We start from the raw sequence: 18667 nt of genomic DNA, 5'->3' as shown, positions 1-18667 counted from the left end.
GGGGAAAGAGTACTTAAAGATGAATTGCAAAAGTGTCCTAGAGAAAAATCCAGCTGGAATCCTGGATATAAAGAAATCAGTATCTAAAATAAAGGACCTTGATGGGTTGGATACAAGAATTGATAACTTAAGAACGTATCAGTAAGCTGGACGATCCAATTGAGGAATTCTCAAACAGAAATTTTTCAAGATGAAAGAGATGAAGAGACAGAAAATATAAAAGAAACTTTAGAAGGACAAAGGTAGAAATACCAGTATCAATACTATGGGGGGGGGGGGTTCCAGAGGGGGAAAAAAGAGGAGAAAGTAGAGGAAAGAATCTAAGGATTTCTCAGAATTAAATAAAAAAAATTCAGACTGAAATTGCTCACAGTGCCAAACAGATATTTAAGAAAATTCTCACAGGCTAGACAAATTACACTGAATATTAAGGTCTTCAGAAACAAAAATAAGAAAGCTTCCAGAAAGGAAGAACAGATTGCCTACAAAGGAATAAGAATCAGATGAACATCTGACTTTTCAAAACCAACACTAGAAACCAGAAGGCATTAGAGAGATAGTTTTAAAGAAAGAAAACCCCATAAAACTTTGAAGCTAGAATTTTACATAGAGATAAAATACCATTTTAATATAACAATAAAATAAATTTAGCTATAAGCATACTAAAATTCACAAGGCTTACCAAATGGAGACCCTCTCTGAGAAACTCCAGCAAGGACAAAAATAAATCCAAGAGAATTCTAGGAAATATCTCAGATATGATAAAGAATAGTTAATATAATGGTTTGTTTGTTTTTGTTTTTAAAGCATGCAATGGAGGGAAAAAAGCAGCAAAGTATAACCCTAAACAATCCAGAATCAAAGCTTTGTGGAATATCAATATAGAGAGAACTGGAAAAGGAGTTAGTGATTTAAGAAGTGAAAAACATACAAAGGCACTTGTTACTTGACTTGTTCAGAATGGTATAAATATTAATAAACTTAAGACATGGAAAAAATAAATATGACTATTAATAAGTCAGATATAACCACCATACAATTATAAGTTGTAGAATATACCTGAAGTAGTTATTCATTACAAATGTCTAGCTTTGAATATTTGTCTGTGTGTTAAACTCGAGGAGTGTAAGCACAAAGAAATAAGAATCAAAGGACAGATATCAACAAAATAGAGAACTAAAACAATAGTTATTAACACAAGCAAAAGCTGACTCTTAGAAAAGCCTTCCACTATTAATAGCAACTAGCAGTAACTGAGCAGTTATAAACTATCAGGCACTGTTTTAACAGTTTTCATATATTAACTCATTTAATTCCTTCAATGATCTTCTATCAATTCACTCATTTTCATTTGAGGAAACCAAGGCACAGAGTAGTTATGTAACCTACCAAAGGTCATGCAGCTGGTATGTGACAGAACTGATATGCGGCAGAAGGACTCTGGAGCCTGAACTCATAACTACTGCTTTGTAAAGAGTACCCACACAAGACTGATGAAGAGAAAGAGATAAACAAAAAACTGTAAAATACTACATGAAAAACCATACATAATTTTTAAATTAAAAAACTGTGTCAAAAAACACAATAAGGTTGATGAAATGCATTAAATTCTTGAGTAAACATAAAACACTCAATTAAAAAATGAACAAAAGACCTTATTAGACATTTCTCCAGAGATACAAATGACTAACAAGCACATGAAGAGATCCTCAATATCATTATTTATTAGGGAAATGCAAATGAAAGCCACACTGATACCACTTCATACCCACTAGGGTGGCTATAATAAAAAAGACAAAGGTGATAAGAATATGGAGAAATTGGAACCTTTATACACTGTGAGTGGGAAGCAATTAATTTGGAAAACAGTTTGGAAGTTCCTTAAAAAGTTTAAACATAGAGTTAATATTTGACGAAGCAATTCCACTCCTAGGTCAATACCCAAATACCCAAGAGAAGTGAAAAACCTATGTCAACACAAAAACTTGTATGTGAATATTCACAGTGGCATAATTCATAATAGTTGGAGGCAGAAACCACCCCAAATGTTCATCAACTGATGAAAGGCTAAACAAAATGTAGTATATCCACATAATGGGATATTATTCAGTCATAAAAAAGGAACAAAGTATTGATGCATGCTATACAGTGGATGCATCTTGAAAAAATTATACCAAGTGAAAGTCAGTCACAAAAGATCATTTACTATATAAGTCCATTTATATGAAATGTCTAGAACAGACAATCAAAAGACAAAAAGAAGAGATCAGTGGCTGTCTAGGGCTCTGGAGGGCGGGAGGGTTGGGAAGCAATGGCCAAGGAGTATAACGTTTCTTTGGGGGTAATGAAAATGCTCTAAAATTTATTTGGTTAATAGTTGTAGAACTTTACTAATATATTAAAAACCAATGATGTGCATATTTTAAATGAGTAGATTGTATAGTATGTGAATTATATCTTAATAAAGCTGTTTACTGGGGTGCCTAGCTGGTTTAGTTGAGAGAACAAGCAACTCTTGACATCAGGGTTGTATGTTTGAGCCCCATGATGGGGGTAGAGATTACTTAAAAATAAAATCTTAAGGGATGGGTGAGTGGCTCAGTTGGTTAAGTGTCCAACTTCAGCTCAGGTCATGATCTCACAGCTTGTATGTTCGAGTCCCATCTTGGGCTCTGCGCTGACAGCTCAGAGCCTGGGGCCTGCTTCAGATTCTGTGTCTCCCTTGCTCTCTGCCCCTCCCCTGCTTGTGTTCATTCTCTCGTATCTCTCAAAAATAAAAAGCTTAAAAAAATACTATCTTTTTTATTAAAAAAAAAAAAAGCTGTTTACCATCTCACCCAACTCAATGGAAAGCTAAGCTAATTTCAAAGAAAGAGCTCAAGTTATATGTATGTATTTGTGGGGGTAGCTGGGAATTTTCCCTCCCAGGTATCGAGACAGATCACACAAAGCCAAGGTAATAAAGACAAACTAGTGCTGACCCAGAAACAAACAGACCTAGCAGTAACAGAAGACATCTAAAAGAATGGATTCTTTAGTAGAGTTGGAAAATTTACAAATTCACTTATACAAAAGTAGTTAGAGCTTGTATGTAGTTAGAGTAGTCAGAGTATTTATGTGGAACACAAATTCCATATGGATTAAACAGAGCTGAAAGGCAAAACTAATGTAACTTAAAAAAAATTTACAAGAGATAAAATATTGGCAGATTTAGTCTCATTCAAATGGAGATTTTTATTCAGTGAAAAATGCTTTGGAAATAATGATTTCTTCATCCCAAATTGACACAATTGGAATCTTAAATACAAGGAACTTCTACAGAAACAAGAAAAAAACTCAGGAGAAAAAAACGAGCAAAAGATATTAACATGCAATTTATCGAGGGTTAAAAAGGCTATCAAATATATGAAGAAAGTTCACTCTCACCAACTATCAAGAAAATGCAAGAAATATCACTTCAAAACTGTAAGAGAAATAAAAATTAGAAAACTGACTACCATGAAGTATTGGCGAGAACAGGGGAAAAGAGGAACCTTTTTGTGAACTTCTTGATAAGCCATTCTCTTAACCTATGAGCCAGAATTCCATTCTTGGGTAAGTACTCCGATGAAATCCTTGCACAGGTCCCTGATGTAATGTGTACAGGGTGCTTGCTCACTGCAGTGTTATTTGTATCAGGGCAGAGGTAGGAACACAGATTACATCATCAGGAAAATGAATAAATAAATGTGTTAGATGCAGACAATGGAATACTATGCAGTTTGAAGTAGTGACTTTGATGGCTAGAGCTTAAAATATAGTACTGGGTGAAGAAGTAAAGAATAAACTGAGATCTATACTACCATTAAGGTAAATTAAATTATATTCCCAAGGACGTGTATTTGAGTGGAGTGGGAATGGGGAAAGAGGGTGAAGGTAAAGAAAAGTTAATAAAATAAGAATACGGTTTATGTTCACAGATTGATGATGATAATGTGCCACAAACTAGACTACAAGTTCCAGAGGCAAGAATCCATCTGGTTGGATCCCTAACCATAGGGCCTTTAGTGCCAGGCAGGACACCTGACACATAACGGCGTTTCTAGTATTTTTTTGGATGAATGAGTTAGGAAATTAATAAGATTAACTCCATTCTCTGCACCCAAGAAACTCCCACAAAAGGAAAAAAATTTTTACTAAATCATATGTTAAAAAAGAAGGCAAATATTTGTGATAATTAGGTTTTTTTGTATAGGAGCAAAGTAGAAACACTAATAAAAACCTATGAACCTAAGCTAAGGTGCAAAAGGGAAAAGCACAGCTCGTTAACCAAATCTGTGTGCTATGAAGCACAGAATAGGACACTCTTCTAGGGAGGAGGAAATCTTGCCCCTTTCAAAATAAAAGGTCAACTGAATGGTAAACAGATGGTCCACTGTGAAAATTAAAATTTTGGCAGGAGCCTTAAAGTTACTTCACTTTACAGCAGGAGGAATTTCCTAAAATTGTATGAATTAATAATTTCAGAACCTGCTTCTCCTCTCCTGGTAACTTTTTCCTGCTCAATGACAAAAGAAAAAAAGATGAACATCTGATTCCCTTTTCAGCAAAACAGGAAGACTAATGTTAAAAAATGTCTCTAAATAGAAATGACCTACTATGTATCTCTTGCCTCTTTTCATAGAAGAAATTATTGAAATGATTCCTGTCTATTCCTGATGTAGTAACAGTTGACTGAAAATAATTTCCCTTTGATCTCCTTTGTAATAGTTTCTTGGTAATGCACACGAATTCACATTACTACCATCTACAAAGTACAAGGAATTCTTATAGGGTTTGAGATGCTGTGATGAACTGAAGTAGTACTTAAGTCTTTTCAGAGAAAACATTTTTATTTATTTTTTTATATGTTTAATTTTGAGAGAGAGAGAGAGAGCAAGCAGGGGAGGGGTAGAGAATCTTAAGCAGGCTTCTGTGCTGACAGTAGAGAGCCCAACGTGGGGCTTGAACTCAAGGCNAGAGAGAGAGAGAGAATGAGAATCTGAAGCAGGCTCCAGGCTCTGAGCTGTCAGCACAGAACCCAATGTGGGGCTTGAATCCATGAACCACAAGATCATGACCTGAGCTAAAGTTGGCCACTTAACTGACTGAGTCACCCAGGTGTCCCAAAGAAAACATTTGAGGGAGATTTTGACAACTATTCTCTAAATAGGATATATGCTGATTTAAAGTCTCATCCAATTTAGAGAGTAGGTAGGTATATGATAAACCACTTAAATTTTGATAAACTAGTCTTCAGGTTAAGAACTACATTCTATGTCCAAAATGAATTACTTTGAATTTGGCTTCATTCATCGATAAATCTGGGAAAGTACTATTACATATTCTGTTTTGTAGAAGTCAGGATTTATCATGTCACTTAGAGAATCTCCAACTACTTCCCACTAGTTATAGGTGTATTTGTTTGGCAATAAGGTTTCTGAAAGTTTCACTGATTCAGAAAAACATCAGCACTTCTTAGAGCTTATTGTTTCTTTAATAAACAAATCTCGGAGCATTCAAAAATGAAAAATGTTAGAAAATGAGAAGTCGGCACAAAATGTAAAGACAGGTCGGGTCCATCTGCCACTGTTACCACGCAAAGGTGGTTAATTATATATAACAGTTAGTAGTCTTATAGGTGTTATCAAGAGCAAAGTAAGGAAAATTAAACTCAATTTCAACTTCAAGGACACCAAGTGAGTAATCTGTAGCAGCATTTACAAAAGCACAGCAAGTGAAACTATGAAATGTTACGATGTTTAGAGAGCTATACACATTAAAGTTTAGTGCATACAGAGATGTGGAATATATTCACTTTTATTTTTTATAAGTTTTTACAATTTTATTTATATTTGAGAGAGAGAGAGAGAGAGAGAGAGAGGGCACAAATGGGGGAGGGCAGAGACAGAGGGGTACAGAGGATCTGTAGTGGGTTCCCGGCACAGGGCTTGAACTCATGAACCATAGATCATGACCTGAGCCAAAGGCAGATGGTTAACCAAGTGAGCCACCCAGGAGCCCCATAATCATTCACCTTTCAAGGAGGTTGGCAACATGTTCCTTTTCCAGTCAAGACAGCATCCAAAATACTTATGATTATCAAAATAAGTATAATCTAGAAACTAGGTGTTTAGGATATTTTAAACACATTTCCTATCTTATTTGTATATGTCTTATGTAGAAATATAGCTTGTAAAACTTTTTTGGGGGTGTAGGTTGTACTTCCTTCTTTTTTTGGACCATGATATATATAGCACTCAGCAGTAAAGGGACTCCACTGTCTGAGATCACAGGACTCGATGAGTTCACTTTAGTAGGAAGATTCAACTCTGACTGAAAACATCTTACAAGGGCTGTGCTAACCTGGGAATAGAAACTTGAAACCTTAAGAAAAAAAAAAATTTAAGTACTATATTTACTATACTTCAAATTGAAAGGAGAAATTTTAGCAGAACTATTTTCTTTTAAAGGAATCATGTCAGTTACTTTTTTAGGTAGAGTTAAACTTTACTAGTAAGATTCTAGAAATACTTGGGAGAATAACTGGGTCAATGAATCATCTGAAAACACCCTAGGAAATGTAGTTTTATTGGTAAATGGAACAGATGCCTTAATTAACTGGGAGTTTAGAAAAGTTTAGAGGAATTTCCCAACTAGGAAAAACTAACCAGGCATTGTCAAAATAAGATTTCTTTCCTACTGATGAGAAGAGTTGGGGTTAGACACACAAAGACAGTTGAGGTGAATATGACAAGCATCCCAGAGTTATCAAAAGTCTCAATCCTAGCATTTGGATATGAACCTATTTTTTTAGTTAAAAACAAAAACAAAAACTTAAGCAGTAAGGACTGGAAGATCAGAAGGGAATAAGCTGGAGAGCCTATAAACTATTCCAAACAAACTAATCTGGACCAGAAGTCCTAACATAGGTCAATGTGACCATTTTTATACTTATGTTCTCCCTCAATTTCTTAATATTTACTATAATACAGGAGCCATTAACAATATATAGCTAAATTTAAATTAAATATTTAGTTCCTCAGTCACACTAGCCACATAGGACTAGTGCCTACCAAAATGCATAGTGCAGAATGAACATTTCCAACACTGCAAGAAAGCCCTATTGGGCAGTGCTGACCTAGGATCTTTCAAAGTCAGGTAGTCTAGAACAAAAGTTTACATGCTTCCTACCATACTAGCTTGAAATGCTGTAGCGCTTTCGTTCCTAGCCTGTCCATCAAAGGACATGTAGACAATTTTTATAGATCCTCCTATTGAATACTGTAAATGACACAGAACAAAACGAGATTACCTACACAATATTGTTTTAGAAGAATGCATTTTGAGAGAAACATTACATCTAACCCAATTCTTTTTTTTTAAGTTCCGTGTAATATTGAGTTTCAAGTGTACAATATCGTGATTCAACATTTCCATACAACACCTAGTGCTAATCACAGCAAGTGCACTCCTTAATCCCCATCATCTATTTCACCCACCCCTCCACCCACCTGCCCTCTGGTAACCATCAGTTTGTTCTCTGATAGTTAAGAGTCTGTTTCTTGGTTTGCCCTCTCTTTTTTTTCCCCTTTGCTCATTTGTTTTGCTTCTTAACTTCTACATATGAAATTATATATTTGTCTTTCTCTAATGGACTTATTTTGCTTAGCATTATACTCTCTAGCTCCATCCAAATGACAAGATTCATTATTTTTCATGGTTTGATAGTACGTGTGTGTGTGTGTGTGTGTGTGTGTGTACATACATACATACACACACACCCCCCTTTATCCATTCATCAGTAGATGGACATGAGCTATTTGCAAAATTTGGCGATTGTAGATAGTGCTGCTATATACATCAGGGGGATCCCTTTGAATTAGTATTTTTGTATTCTTTGCATCAAACCCAATTTTAGCATAAGAGCCATTTTATGAAAAATAAGCAATGCAGGGCAATGCAGGTGGTTTAGCTGGTTAAGTGTCTGACTCTTGGTTTCAGCTCTAGTCATGATCTCATGGTTTGTGGGATCGAACCCCACATCGTGCTCCACACTGACACTGCAGAGTCTGTTTGCGATTCTCTTTCTCCCCCTACCCTAGCTTGCACACACACTCTCTCAAAAGAAACAAATGTTTAGGGGAAAATGTATTAAAAAAAAAAAACAATACAAATCAGTTAAGACATCTATACATTTTAATGAATGGCTTTCATGAATCAAAGGGATTCATATTCTTGAAAGGTTCTTCTTTCAAGCAAGCAAAGGGCAAACCATAAGAACTGCAAGCAAACCATAAGAAACTATAAAAACACTTGTGACTATTAGCCAAGTAATTTTTTAAAATGTTTATTTCTGAATGTAGCCCATCCAGTATTCTAAACACTTACAATCCTGATGATGCACTTAAGCTCTAACAAGGAAATCAAGTCTTCCTAATGATTAAGTAGAAAGATAGTCTGATGACGTTTATATTGTCATTATCACAAATTCCTATAAAGCTTTTGGTGACTGGAAAATGAATTATAACTTAGCTCTCAAAGTCACACCTGTACATGTTGCTGAGCATAAACTAAAACATGAACAGGCACATATTTTCCCCCCTTAATCATCAGTTTTTGGCACCTCTCCTGAAAGACTTTCCAAAACATGATTATCCTCAAAGTTCATAGAAAAGCTTCATAATACATTGGTAGACACATTCCACAAATACATATTATTCTCTTCGTTTTTTAAAAGTTTATTTTGAGTGAGTGAGAGAGAAAGAGAGAGAAAGAGAGAGTGCACATGTACACATGAGTGGGACAGGGGCTGAACCTCATGAACTGTGAGATTGTGACCTGAGCTGAAATCAAGAGTTGGAACTAAGCCACCCGGGCGCCCCTCTCTCCACCATTTACAAGCAGGAAGATCTTTTTCTGGGAAACTTCTCAGGTGAACACTTACTCAATGTATTCCACATCATATAATACTCATCTATAGCACAATAAAACCTAAAGGACTACTTCATTTAGTAATCATAATTAACGACTACTTCATTTCTGACTATAAACGATAAGCATAATCTTTTCAAAAGACTCTTATTACTGGTATCTCAACTGAATAAGAAAAGAAAAATTCAGAGCACCTAAGAGGTTAAAAAATAGAAAATAAGGCTCATTGCCAGGCTAAACTAAGGACTGGTTAAAAGTCAATTGAAGAATTCAATTTCCTAGATAGTCTCCCCAACCGAGAAGACCAGAAGTTATACTGGAGGAACTATTAAACTAATCTGAAAGATCCAGAAATATGGGAGGTTCCATGCGTAACTGGAAGAATGGGAAGCGTAGTGTTACCACAGTGAGAGAGAGCTAGATCCTCTTCTGTAAGTGGATGTCAATATATAAGAAACAGTGATACAATACTGTTATCTAAAGATACGGAGGTAAATGTCAAAAGAATCCTTCAAAAATACATACATACATGCCCTGGGAAAGGATATATCAAAGAGACAGAATGGGGGCCTGGGCTTCTCAGTTTTCTTAACAAATATTGTTAAATCATTTGGCTCCTTAACCATGTGATCAAACATGTGCCTATATGAATTCAATAAAAATAGTAATTTAAAACAAGAAATCTCCTAATTCCAGTTCAAATCCAAATTTGGTTTAAATCCAGAAATTATGACTTTGGGTTATTTGTTTTTAGTTTGGTGTTTACTACTGTACTCATTTTACCTTTATTATTATGTATCCTCTAAAATGTACCCTATTTTCTTTCATCTCTGCTCATTCTGATATATTTATAGTTTTCATTGGTTATTTTAGTAACTTTAATTATGAATAATATATATATAATTGAACCTTTACATTTAGGAAGTTTCCACTGGCTCTTCATGTACTCATATATCTAAGTTTTAACTCATTTGCAGTTTGTTTTACAACTATTATGTTTTCCTATGTTTTCTCTTTAGGTTGATTTTTAAAAACTGAGTAACCACAAAAACTATTTATAATACTATTCACTGTCATCAGAACAGTGTGATAAACCCCAGAGAATTGTTATTATTATTTTAGGTCGCTTAATTCCAAGTGTTAAGGCAATTTTACTCTGGTAATTGATAAAAAATAAGGCACATTTCAGGTTGCTTCATATTTGGACTTTCTGAAGAGACTAATTTTAACTCAGCAGAATTCATGTTGTTTTTGAAGACATTCGCAGATCCCAGTGAGTTGTTTTAATCTGAAACAGTTATGTTCTGGGCCAGCACATAGCCCAGTTGTCAGGCTTTACTTTATATATTTTAATTTTTCTTAAAAAGTTATATTTAAACATTTATTCTGCATATTCCCTAAACTTAAAAAGTTTTAAACATTTTATATCTCTAGTACTATGTGAACTGCCACCAGAAAATTAAATTCCACTCCACACATCTTTTTAAAAAGTATCTTCTAAAAGTATGGAAATGTACAGGGCACCTGGGTGGCCCAGTGGGTTGACTGTCTGACTCTGGCTCAGGTCATGATCTCACGGTTCGTGAGTTCAAGCCTCATATCGGGGCTCTGTGCTGACAGCTGAGAGCCTGGAGCCTGCTTTGGATTCTGTGTCTCCCTTTCTTTCTGTCCCTCCCCTGCTCATGCTCTGTCTCTCAAAAATGAATAAATTGTTAAAAAATTTTTTTTTTTAAGTATGGAAATGTATATGAAGGGCCCAGGAAGTTTAGTTTCAAAGAGCTAGACTTCCTGGGCTTAAAAATCTCTTCTTTGTATAATCAACTAACTGAACTATTTTGTAAATTACCAACTATTTACTAGCCACAAGGATGTGTCCATCCTTATTGTTTTGAACCTTATTACACATACATTTTTCATTTCATATACTTAACATTCAAGTATATCTATTTCTCTCAATGGCTACCACACAGAAGTCACTCAAAAGCCCATGTTAGCTGAGCTTAAGGTCATAAAACAAGACAAATCAAACAGTATTATCACCAACTTATCACATTGAAGAATCTAAATTTGCAGGTTTGAAATTCTGGTAGGTTTTGAAAAGCCAAGCTACTGTTTATTTATAAAAATACAATTATATATAGCTAGATCTTGTCAAACCTTCCTAAGTATTAACCTTATTTAATCCTCAGAACAATCCTGTAAGACAGATGCCATCATCCTCCCCTGGCCCAATTTACAGAAGAAGAAACAGAGAAGTTTAAATCTCCCAAGATCATAATGCTAGTAAATAGTAAAACCAGGATTCATATTCAGCAGTTTGGGTCCAGGGGACAAAGCTCTTTAATCATTAGTTATAATGGTATGTAAGAATGAAATGTTTTGCTATGGTGTGAACATGGAAAGAAAGTATAATAAATCCAGTAGAAGAAGAAAAGTAAGGATGAAAGACCTTTCCATTCCATATACCAAAAACCCAAACAAAAATTAAGTTAAAAAAAATCTAGGGGCAACTAGGTGGCTCAGTTGGTTAAGCGTCCGACTTGGGCTCAGGTCATGATCTCACGGTTCTTGAGTTTGAACTCCATGTTGGGCTCTTGTGCTGACAGCTCAGAGCCTGGAGCCTGCTTCAGATTTTTGTGTCTCCCTTTCTCTCAAAAATAAATAAACATTTAAAAACATTAAAAAAAAAAATCTAAGGCTGGATGAAGAAAATAAGTTGTTTAGAAAGTGAGAGAATGTATCTGGGGAAGAGGAAGGAAGTGGTTTTGGCTACCAGACGGCAAGAAATAAGTAAAATCTGAACTGGTATCTATACAGTCACAGCTTTGCTGCTCTCTCCTGAAGATTGAGGTCCTTTTTTTTAAAGGCAAATTTTGGGGCCTTTTGGCTCTGGCTCAAACGGAAGAGCACGTGACTCTTAATCTCAGGATCATGATTTCCAGTCCCATGATGGGTGCAGTTAAATAAAACTAAAAACTAACAAAAAAATAAAAGGGCAAATTTTACTTATTATGTGGAAGTAATATATTTCAGTGGGCTTCAAATGTGTAAGGATTCTAGTAAGCCTTTGGATATATGCTTCAATATTATCAGATTCCTATTTCAAAAAATGTGCCTGAAATGGACCACACCAAACTGTTCTCAAAGGTGGCCTAAGTTTGCATTAACATCTATACTACCAACCTATGGGGATTTGTCATTTGAATTGACTTTGATACATTAATGAATGTAAGTGATACTCTGTTAGGATGCCAATGAATGGTACTGCATCTAGAAATCACTTTGGGAAGAACTGAATTCTTTCAGTGTTTATATTCTTGAACAAGAGAGATTTACATCTTTTTAAAAATTCTATTGTCTTTTTTCTTTTTTTTTAATTTTTTTAAAAATATTTTTAAATTTATTTCTAGGAGAGAGAGAGACAGCGTCAACAGGGGAGGGTCAGAGAGAGAGGGAGATACAGACTCCAAAATAGGCTCCAGGCTCTGAGCTGGCAGCCAGCACAGAGCCCGATGCGGGGCTCGAAACCACGAACCGCGAGATCATGACCTAAGCGAAAGTCGGACGCTTAACCGACTAAGCCACCCAGGCACCCCTAAAAATTCTATTTTCTAATCTTTGTTAATGTACAGAAATGCAATTACGTTTTTGTGTATTGACTTGATATACATGTGAGTTTTTATAAATTCTTATTTTCTAATTTTTTTCTTCTTCTAATGCACTTTACTACCGGGATTCCAGAATACTGTCTTAATGTTGAGACACTGACGGTATTCTTTTTTTAAGGATACTTTCTCCTACAGAATTTTTATGGATGTCCTTTAAGCTCTTAAAAAACCAGGAAAGAAGAAAATTTCCTTAAGAGCTTATTTAGTAGGATAATTTCCACAAAACCAACTTGACAATATGGAATAATCCTAATTTGGTGATAATGTAAAATTTTTAAATGTAATACTAAACTCACTTGCTGATAGTTTTTACATAGAATTTTTTCATTTATATTCATGATTGAGAATGGCCTTTCATTGCCTGTTTTCATACTTCTCGTCAGGTTTTTGTAGGTTATGTTTTATGTCAACCTCATATAATTTAGTTGGGGAGTGTTCTCTCCTTGTGCTAAAGAAAAATCAGTTATATTTTCTTATAGTCAATAATTAGATTTTTTAATATTTTTACCACCTAAAGATTTTTTTTAATCTCTTTTGTCGCATGCTATTCTTTTCCTCTAGTTTAACTCTTTTTAAAAATACTTATGATCAACTATACTTCAATTGAAGAAAATAAAAAATTGTGTACTGTTAATATGTGCAGCTTACGGTCAATTACAACAATAACATATTTAAAAAACAGAATACTTCTGTAGTAGCTATCTATTCCAATGAAGTCAGAGAAATTGATACCTCACAAAACAATGCTGCCTACTGCACAGAAACTCCTTAACGTAATGAGTCTATTGAACAATGTCTGATACACAGACTTTTGGAGTTCATAGATTCACCATTCAGTGTCAATTACCAGAGAACAGATGAAGATGTCTGTCATTGCAATGATGTATAATGGGAATACTACCTATCTCACAGGGTTGCTTTGAGAATGAAGTAAAATAAGCAAGACCTAACACAAATCTGAAATTCAAACTGAGAGGTTGTCTGTTGCAAGAAAAGACTAAGAGCTGGGATCCAATCAGACACTGGTAATAGAATTCTATCTCCAAGCCTTAAATGTGGTGTTGAATGATTTGTTTCTATGAAATCTTGGCAGCCTCCCTGGGCTATGCATTAGCATGGAAATAGAGATGGAATTGGTATTGGTGGTACATAAATCAACTAGGAATCTGAGCCAGTTTGGAGCTGTTGAATAATTCCTTTCCCACAAAGGTATTTGTGGCCATTGCTGTTGTTATTTCAGCATTTTATATTTTACTTTCTTTGTGAGCCCTCTTGCTCAAGTCTGATATTTCTGAGTTTTGTTCTGTTACCTTGTATCTGAATTTTGAGTTTCTGTCTGGTTTCCTTATGCCTGAATTCTCCCTTCAATTTTTAGGACTTGGTGATATAATTTATTTCACTTTCAATCACTCTCAGCTCCATGCTTACAAGCACATAAATCATCCAAGCTTCTACTTGGGTAGAAGGGCTAAAGATAATAATGTGTAGAGGGCACTCACTGTAAAGAGAGGCAAACTGGCTGCCTAGTGTACCTTGTTAGAGGCCTGACTAATCCCCAGTCTGAGAGCCACTGGGTCCACTGGGGACCCCGGGTGTTGTAACCGAAAAAGTTCTGAAGCCAATGTATATGCTCCCTGGGTTTACTGGTAGGAAGCCGGATTTCAACTCTGCTTGTGCTTCAGGGTGACAGTCCATTTTAACAAGGGTAGGCCCCTAAAATGTCTCAATTCTAAACAGGAAAAAACCCAAGATGGCTAGGTCCAAATCTATCCCTCTTTTTTGCTTCATTTTAGAATTTTCATCTTTCTGAGAATAGCTTCTCTTGGAATTATCGGGAGGCATGGATATAGTAGACTCCTGAGCACTGGAAAGCTTCACAGACCTTGTACTAATCCAACAGACACATTCACAGTGAGACTAAAAGTCATCTCTATCCAATAAACTAGCATTATTGAGGGAAAGCAGGTGCAGAAATGCACAAGGATGTTACACAGGAACTTCGACCTAAAAGTTTAAGAGGGGCTTTGAGGAGTAGCATGTATTTATGTGGCTTCTTTACTATCTGTCAGTGCTGGGGCCAAGCACAAATCACGAATCCCATGATTACACACTGCTTAGATGTCCTCTATCTCCCCCACCGTGTCAACCACAATTCAGGAGTTTCAGTGGTTGCCATCAGGGAGGTGTTCTTAGTTACAGGAAGCCAATATAGTATAACCCTTCAAGGACTGACTAGACCCAATTACATGCCTAAGGCCCACGTCCTGGTCAAATGGGCATACTATCTCTCAGGGCTAAATTAACTACTTTTGCTTCTTACTCTCAAGATTCTGCTTTTTGTAGAAGAGCAGTTTGGAAAATCTCAGCTCTGACAACTTTAAGTGACATTTCAGAAATTGTTCTCACTGCTGCTTGTCCTGCCCTCTTATACCAGCTCTGACTGAACCGAGGGCACGTTAAGAAAGTGATAAGCCAGTGGTACATGGGTGCACAGTTGGTTAGACGACCAGTTCTTGGTTTTGGCTCAGGTCATGATCTCATGGTTTGTGACTTTGAGCCCTACTGTTAGGCTCTGCACTGTCAGTGCAGTGCTTGGGATTCTCTCTCTCTCTCTCTCTCTCTCAAAATAAATAAATATAACTTTAGAACAAAAAAGGAAGGCAGAAGCCAATGTTAATCTGTTAAGTAGAAAAATGCTACATTACCTTTCTTTGAAAAGTCTGGGTGATATGAAGAATGTATCAAGCCTTTCAGGCTCTATAATACCACCTAGTCAATATTCTAATGCTGAATGAATTGTTTCTTATTAACATCCTCTACCCCAAATGGCAATGTATCAGGATAACATACTGTGATATACTGCTCTCAGACTTGACATTGGACAAACTCTTATGTGGATGGTTCTGAGCTAATTACTCTTTAATCAATTCCATGCAAAATCAAAATCAGTTAGTATGTTATTAGCTTGGGGACAAACCTGAAAATTACCTGAGCTAGCACCAATATTAAGAATATCTGGGGGTGCCTTAGTCGCTCAGTCAGTTAAGCATCCAACTCTTGATTTCAGCTCTGGTCATGAGTTCGAGCCCCACTTTAGACTCTCCGATGACAGAATGGAGCCTGCTTGGGATTCTCTCTCTCTCCTGCTCTCTGACACACCCCTGCTAGCTCTTTCTCTTTCTCAAAACAAATAAACATTAAAAAAAAACATAAAAAAAAAAAAGAGGGGCACCTGGGTGGCTCTATTGGTTGAGCATCGACTTTGGCTCAGGTCATGATCTTGTGTCAGGCTTTGTGCTGACAGTTCAGAGCCTGGAGCCTGTTTCAGATTCTGTGTCTCCCTCTCTCTGCCTGTTCCCTGCTCATGCTCTGTCTCAGTCTCTCAAAAATAAATAAACATTAAAAAAAAAAAAAAAGAATATCAGCAACTGCTGAAACTGTATACTAAGTTTGTAGAAGAAACATCCAAAACATTTACTAATAGAGTGCCCTGAAAATACAAACTGTGTGCCCTGCACACAAACTAGATTACAATTCTGGTAGCCGACTTCTTCTTGGTCTGGGGATATACCTTCACCTGGGCATTTAAGGAATACCCATAGTTCTTTCACTTACCCAGTGGAGGTTCCAGAGAACCTGGTCAAGACACTAGACTTCTAAAATAATATCTGAACCGGGGCGCCTGGGTGGCTTAGTCGGTTAAGTGTCCGACTTTCGCTTAGGTCATGATCTCGCGGTTCGTGGGTTCGAGCCCCGTGTCGGGCTCTGTGCTGACTGCCAGCTCAGAGCCTGGAGCCTGTTTCAGAGTCTGTGTCTCCCTCTCTCTCTGACCCAGCCCTGTTCACGCTGTCTATCTCTCTCTCTCCTAGAAATAAATAAAAATTTAAAAAAATCTGAATCCTTATCGGAGGTATATTTACAGATACTGGGGAGGGGAGAGGACTAGAATTCTGAATTGTGAATATAATGAGATTCCAGATTTTTAAAGTAAGGCTACCAGCTTTCCATAGATCTGTAAAAAGGTACTAAAATTATCATGCTAATATCAACTGAAGAAACAGGGGTATACACATTCCTCTTCTCCTAAAAGACATATACAAACCCCTTCCTGAGGACAGGGGACTATCACTGTTCCTCCTACCTTTTATTTAACTGTTTGTTTGTGTGTTGTTTATTTATTTATTGAGAAAGCACGAGTGGAGGAAGGGCAGTGAGAGAGGGAGACACAGAATCCGAAGCAGGCTCCAGGCTCTGAGCTGTCAGCACAGAGCCCCACACAGGCTTGGGCTCTAACTTGTGAACCTCGAGATCATGACATGAGTACCAGTTGGAGGCCTAATGGACTGAGCCACCCAGGCACCCCTCTCTCCACCGTTTAAAGGGCAAATGTGCTTCCCTGAGAAAAGAGAAAACACCAAATGGTGGAGGACACTAGTGCTGTGGGAGGGCCCCGAGGATGGGAAGCCACAGCAGTAGCTTCTGGCAGCTTCTGTAGCAGCATCCGGGGGTCAGGGTTACAACAGGAGTCAAAGCTGCCAAGATCACGGAGCTCACAGAGGCGAGGACAAGGAGTGGATCCCCATGACCAAGCTGGGCCACCTGGTCAAGGACAGGAGGGTCACGTCCTGGAGGAGGTCTATCTCTTCTTCCACCCATCATGGAATCTGAGATCACAGACTGTTTCCTGGGGGCATCCCTCAAGGATGAGGTTTTGAAGACTATGCTGGCACAAAAGCAGACCCGTGCTGGCCAGCAGACCAGGTTCTAGGCATTTATTGTCATTGGCGAGGACAATGGATACGTCGGTCTGGGTGTTAAGTGCTCCAAGGAGGTAGCCACTGTCATCCATGAGGCCAGTATCCCCGTCAAGCCCTCCACTGACCTGTGTGGCGAGGTGACTCGGGGGACACGATCGTCAAGCCACACACCGTCCCATCGGGGTGACCGGCCGCTGTGGCTCTTGCTGGTGCGCCTCATCCTCGACCCCAGGGACACTGGTGCCGTCTCTGCCCCTGTGCCCAAGATACGGGTGATGCCGGTCCTAATGACCGCTACACGTCAGCCAGGGACGGCACTGCCACCCGGGCAACTTCACCAAGGCCACTTCTGATTCCCAAGACCTGTCTCTCCCCCCTCTCTGGAAAGAGACTGCGTTCATCAAGTCTCCCTGTCAGGAACTCACTGACCACCCTGTCCAGACCCACGCCATCTCCGTGCAGAGGACCCAGGCTCTAGTTGTGCTCACCGCATAGTTTTATACAAGAAAAATAAGATAATAAAAGCCTGTTAAAAAATAAAGGCAAATGTCAAGATTAAAAAAAAAATTAGAAAGAGAAAATTGATCAAATCTACATATTTTCACGTTGATATAAAAAGGGTTCTTTTTCTAAGCTGAAGGAGCTGAATTAGGTTAGGAATATTGTATATATCTCTTCCAGAAGCTCTGGGGAAATAAGGCTTGGGATGTCTACTTGTAGATTCCACAAAGTAGGGAAAGATAGGAAAATTTTTAGATGTTTCATGGGAGACACATGTATTTATAACTAGAAATAATTTTAAGTGCCAATTAATGCTAAGAGACTGATCTGCCCTTCCTACCTAAAGATTAATCCAAGAAGAGCTACAGCTCTCTTTTTCCCTATAAACAGAAGCTCCAATAAGTTATAAAATTAACAACAGTTTGTTTAGAGGGCTTTAACAGATCCATCCATATTATTAACTTCTTATAACTTTGTTACATAGGACATGAAATCATCTAGCAGAGAAACTACTTCCTAAGACATAAAACCAAGACTAACAATGTCAAGGGCTGGAAAAAATCATGAGCCTCTCATCCCAGTGAGGCAGAAACATCAATTATCATTTATTTTAAAAATCAGAAGAACATATAAAAGTATACGCAATGAGTACTGTCTATTTAACAATGTACCAGCTTTCATCCTCCCACCTTTAAAAAATTTTTTTTCCATAACAGGGTCTGTATAAAAAACCCTGGTCTATAAATTAGAAAGGCTGGATTCTATTCCCTACTCTGACACTAACTAGGT

The 18667-nt window shown here is 37.3% G+C and overlaps 1 protein-coding gene and 1 pseudogene across 1 annotated transcript in view; one reads left to right on the top strand and one right to left on the bottom strand.

Annotated features, from left to right (window-relative positions):
• The window catches only part of LOC144227601 (small ribosomal subunit protein uS5 pseudogene), a 19390-nt pseudogene extending 1518 nt beyond the window's left edge, over positions 1 to 17872 (top strand).
• Positions 1 to 18667, bottom strand: part of ABHD17B (abhydrolase domain containing 17B, depalmitoylase) — a 46316-nt gene that overhangs the window by 12812 nt on the left and 14837 nt on the right. The window lies entirely within an intron of this gene.

The sequence above is a fragment of the Crocuta crocuta genome, unplaced genomic scaffold (assembly GCF_008692635.1).
Source record: "Crocuta crocuta isolate KB4526 unplaced genomic scaffold, BGI_CrCroc_1.0 scaffold41, whole genome shotgun sequence".
In the NCBI taxonomy this organism is placed as follows: Eukaryota; Metazoa; Chordata; class Mammalia; order Carnivora; family Hyaenidae; genus Crocuta; species Crocuta crocuta.
Note: the sequence above shows the minus strand (reverse complement) of the source record. Positions and strands in the feature narration are given on the sequence as shown.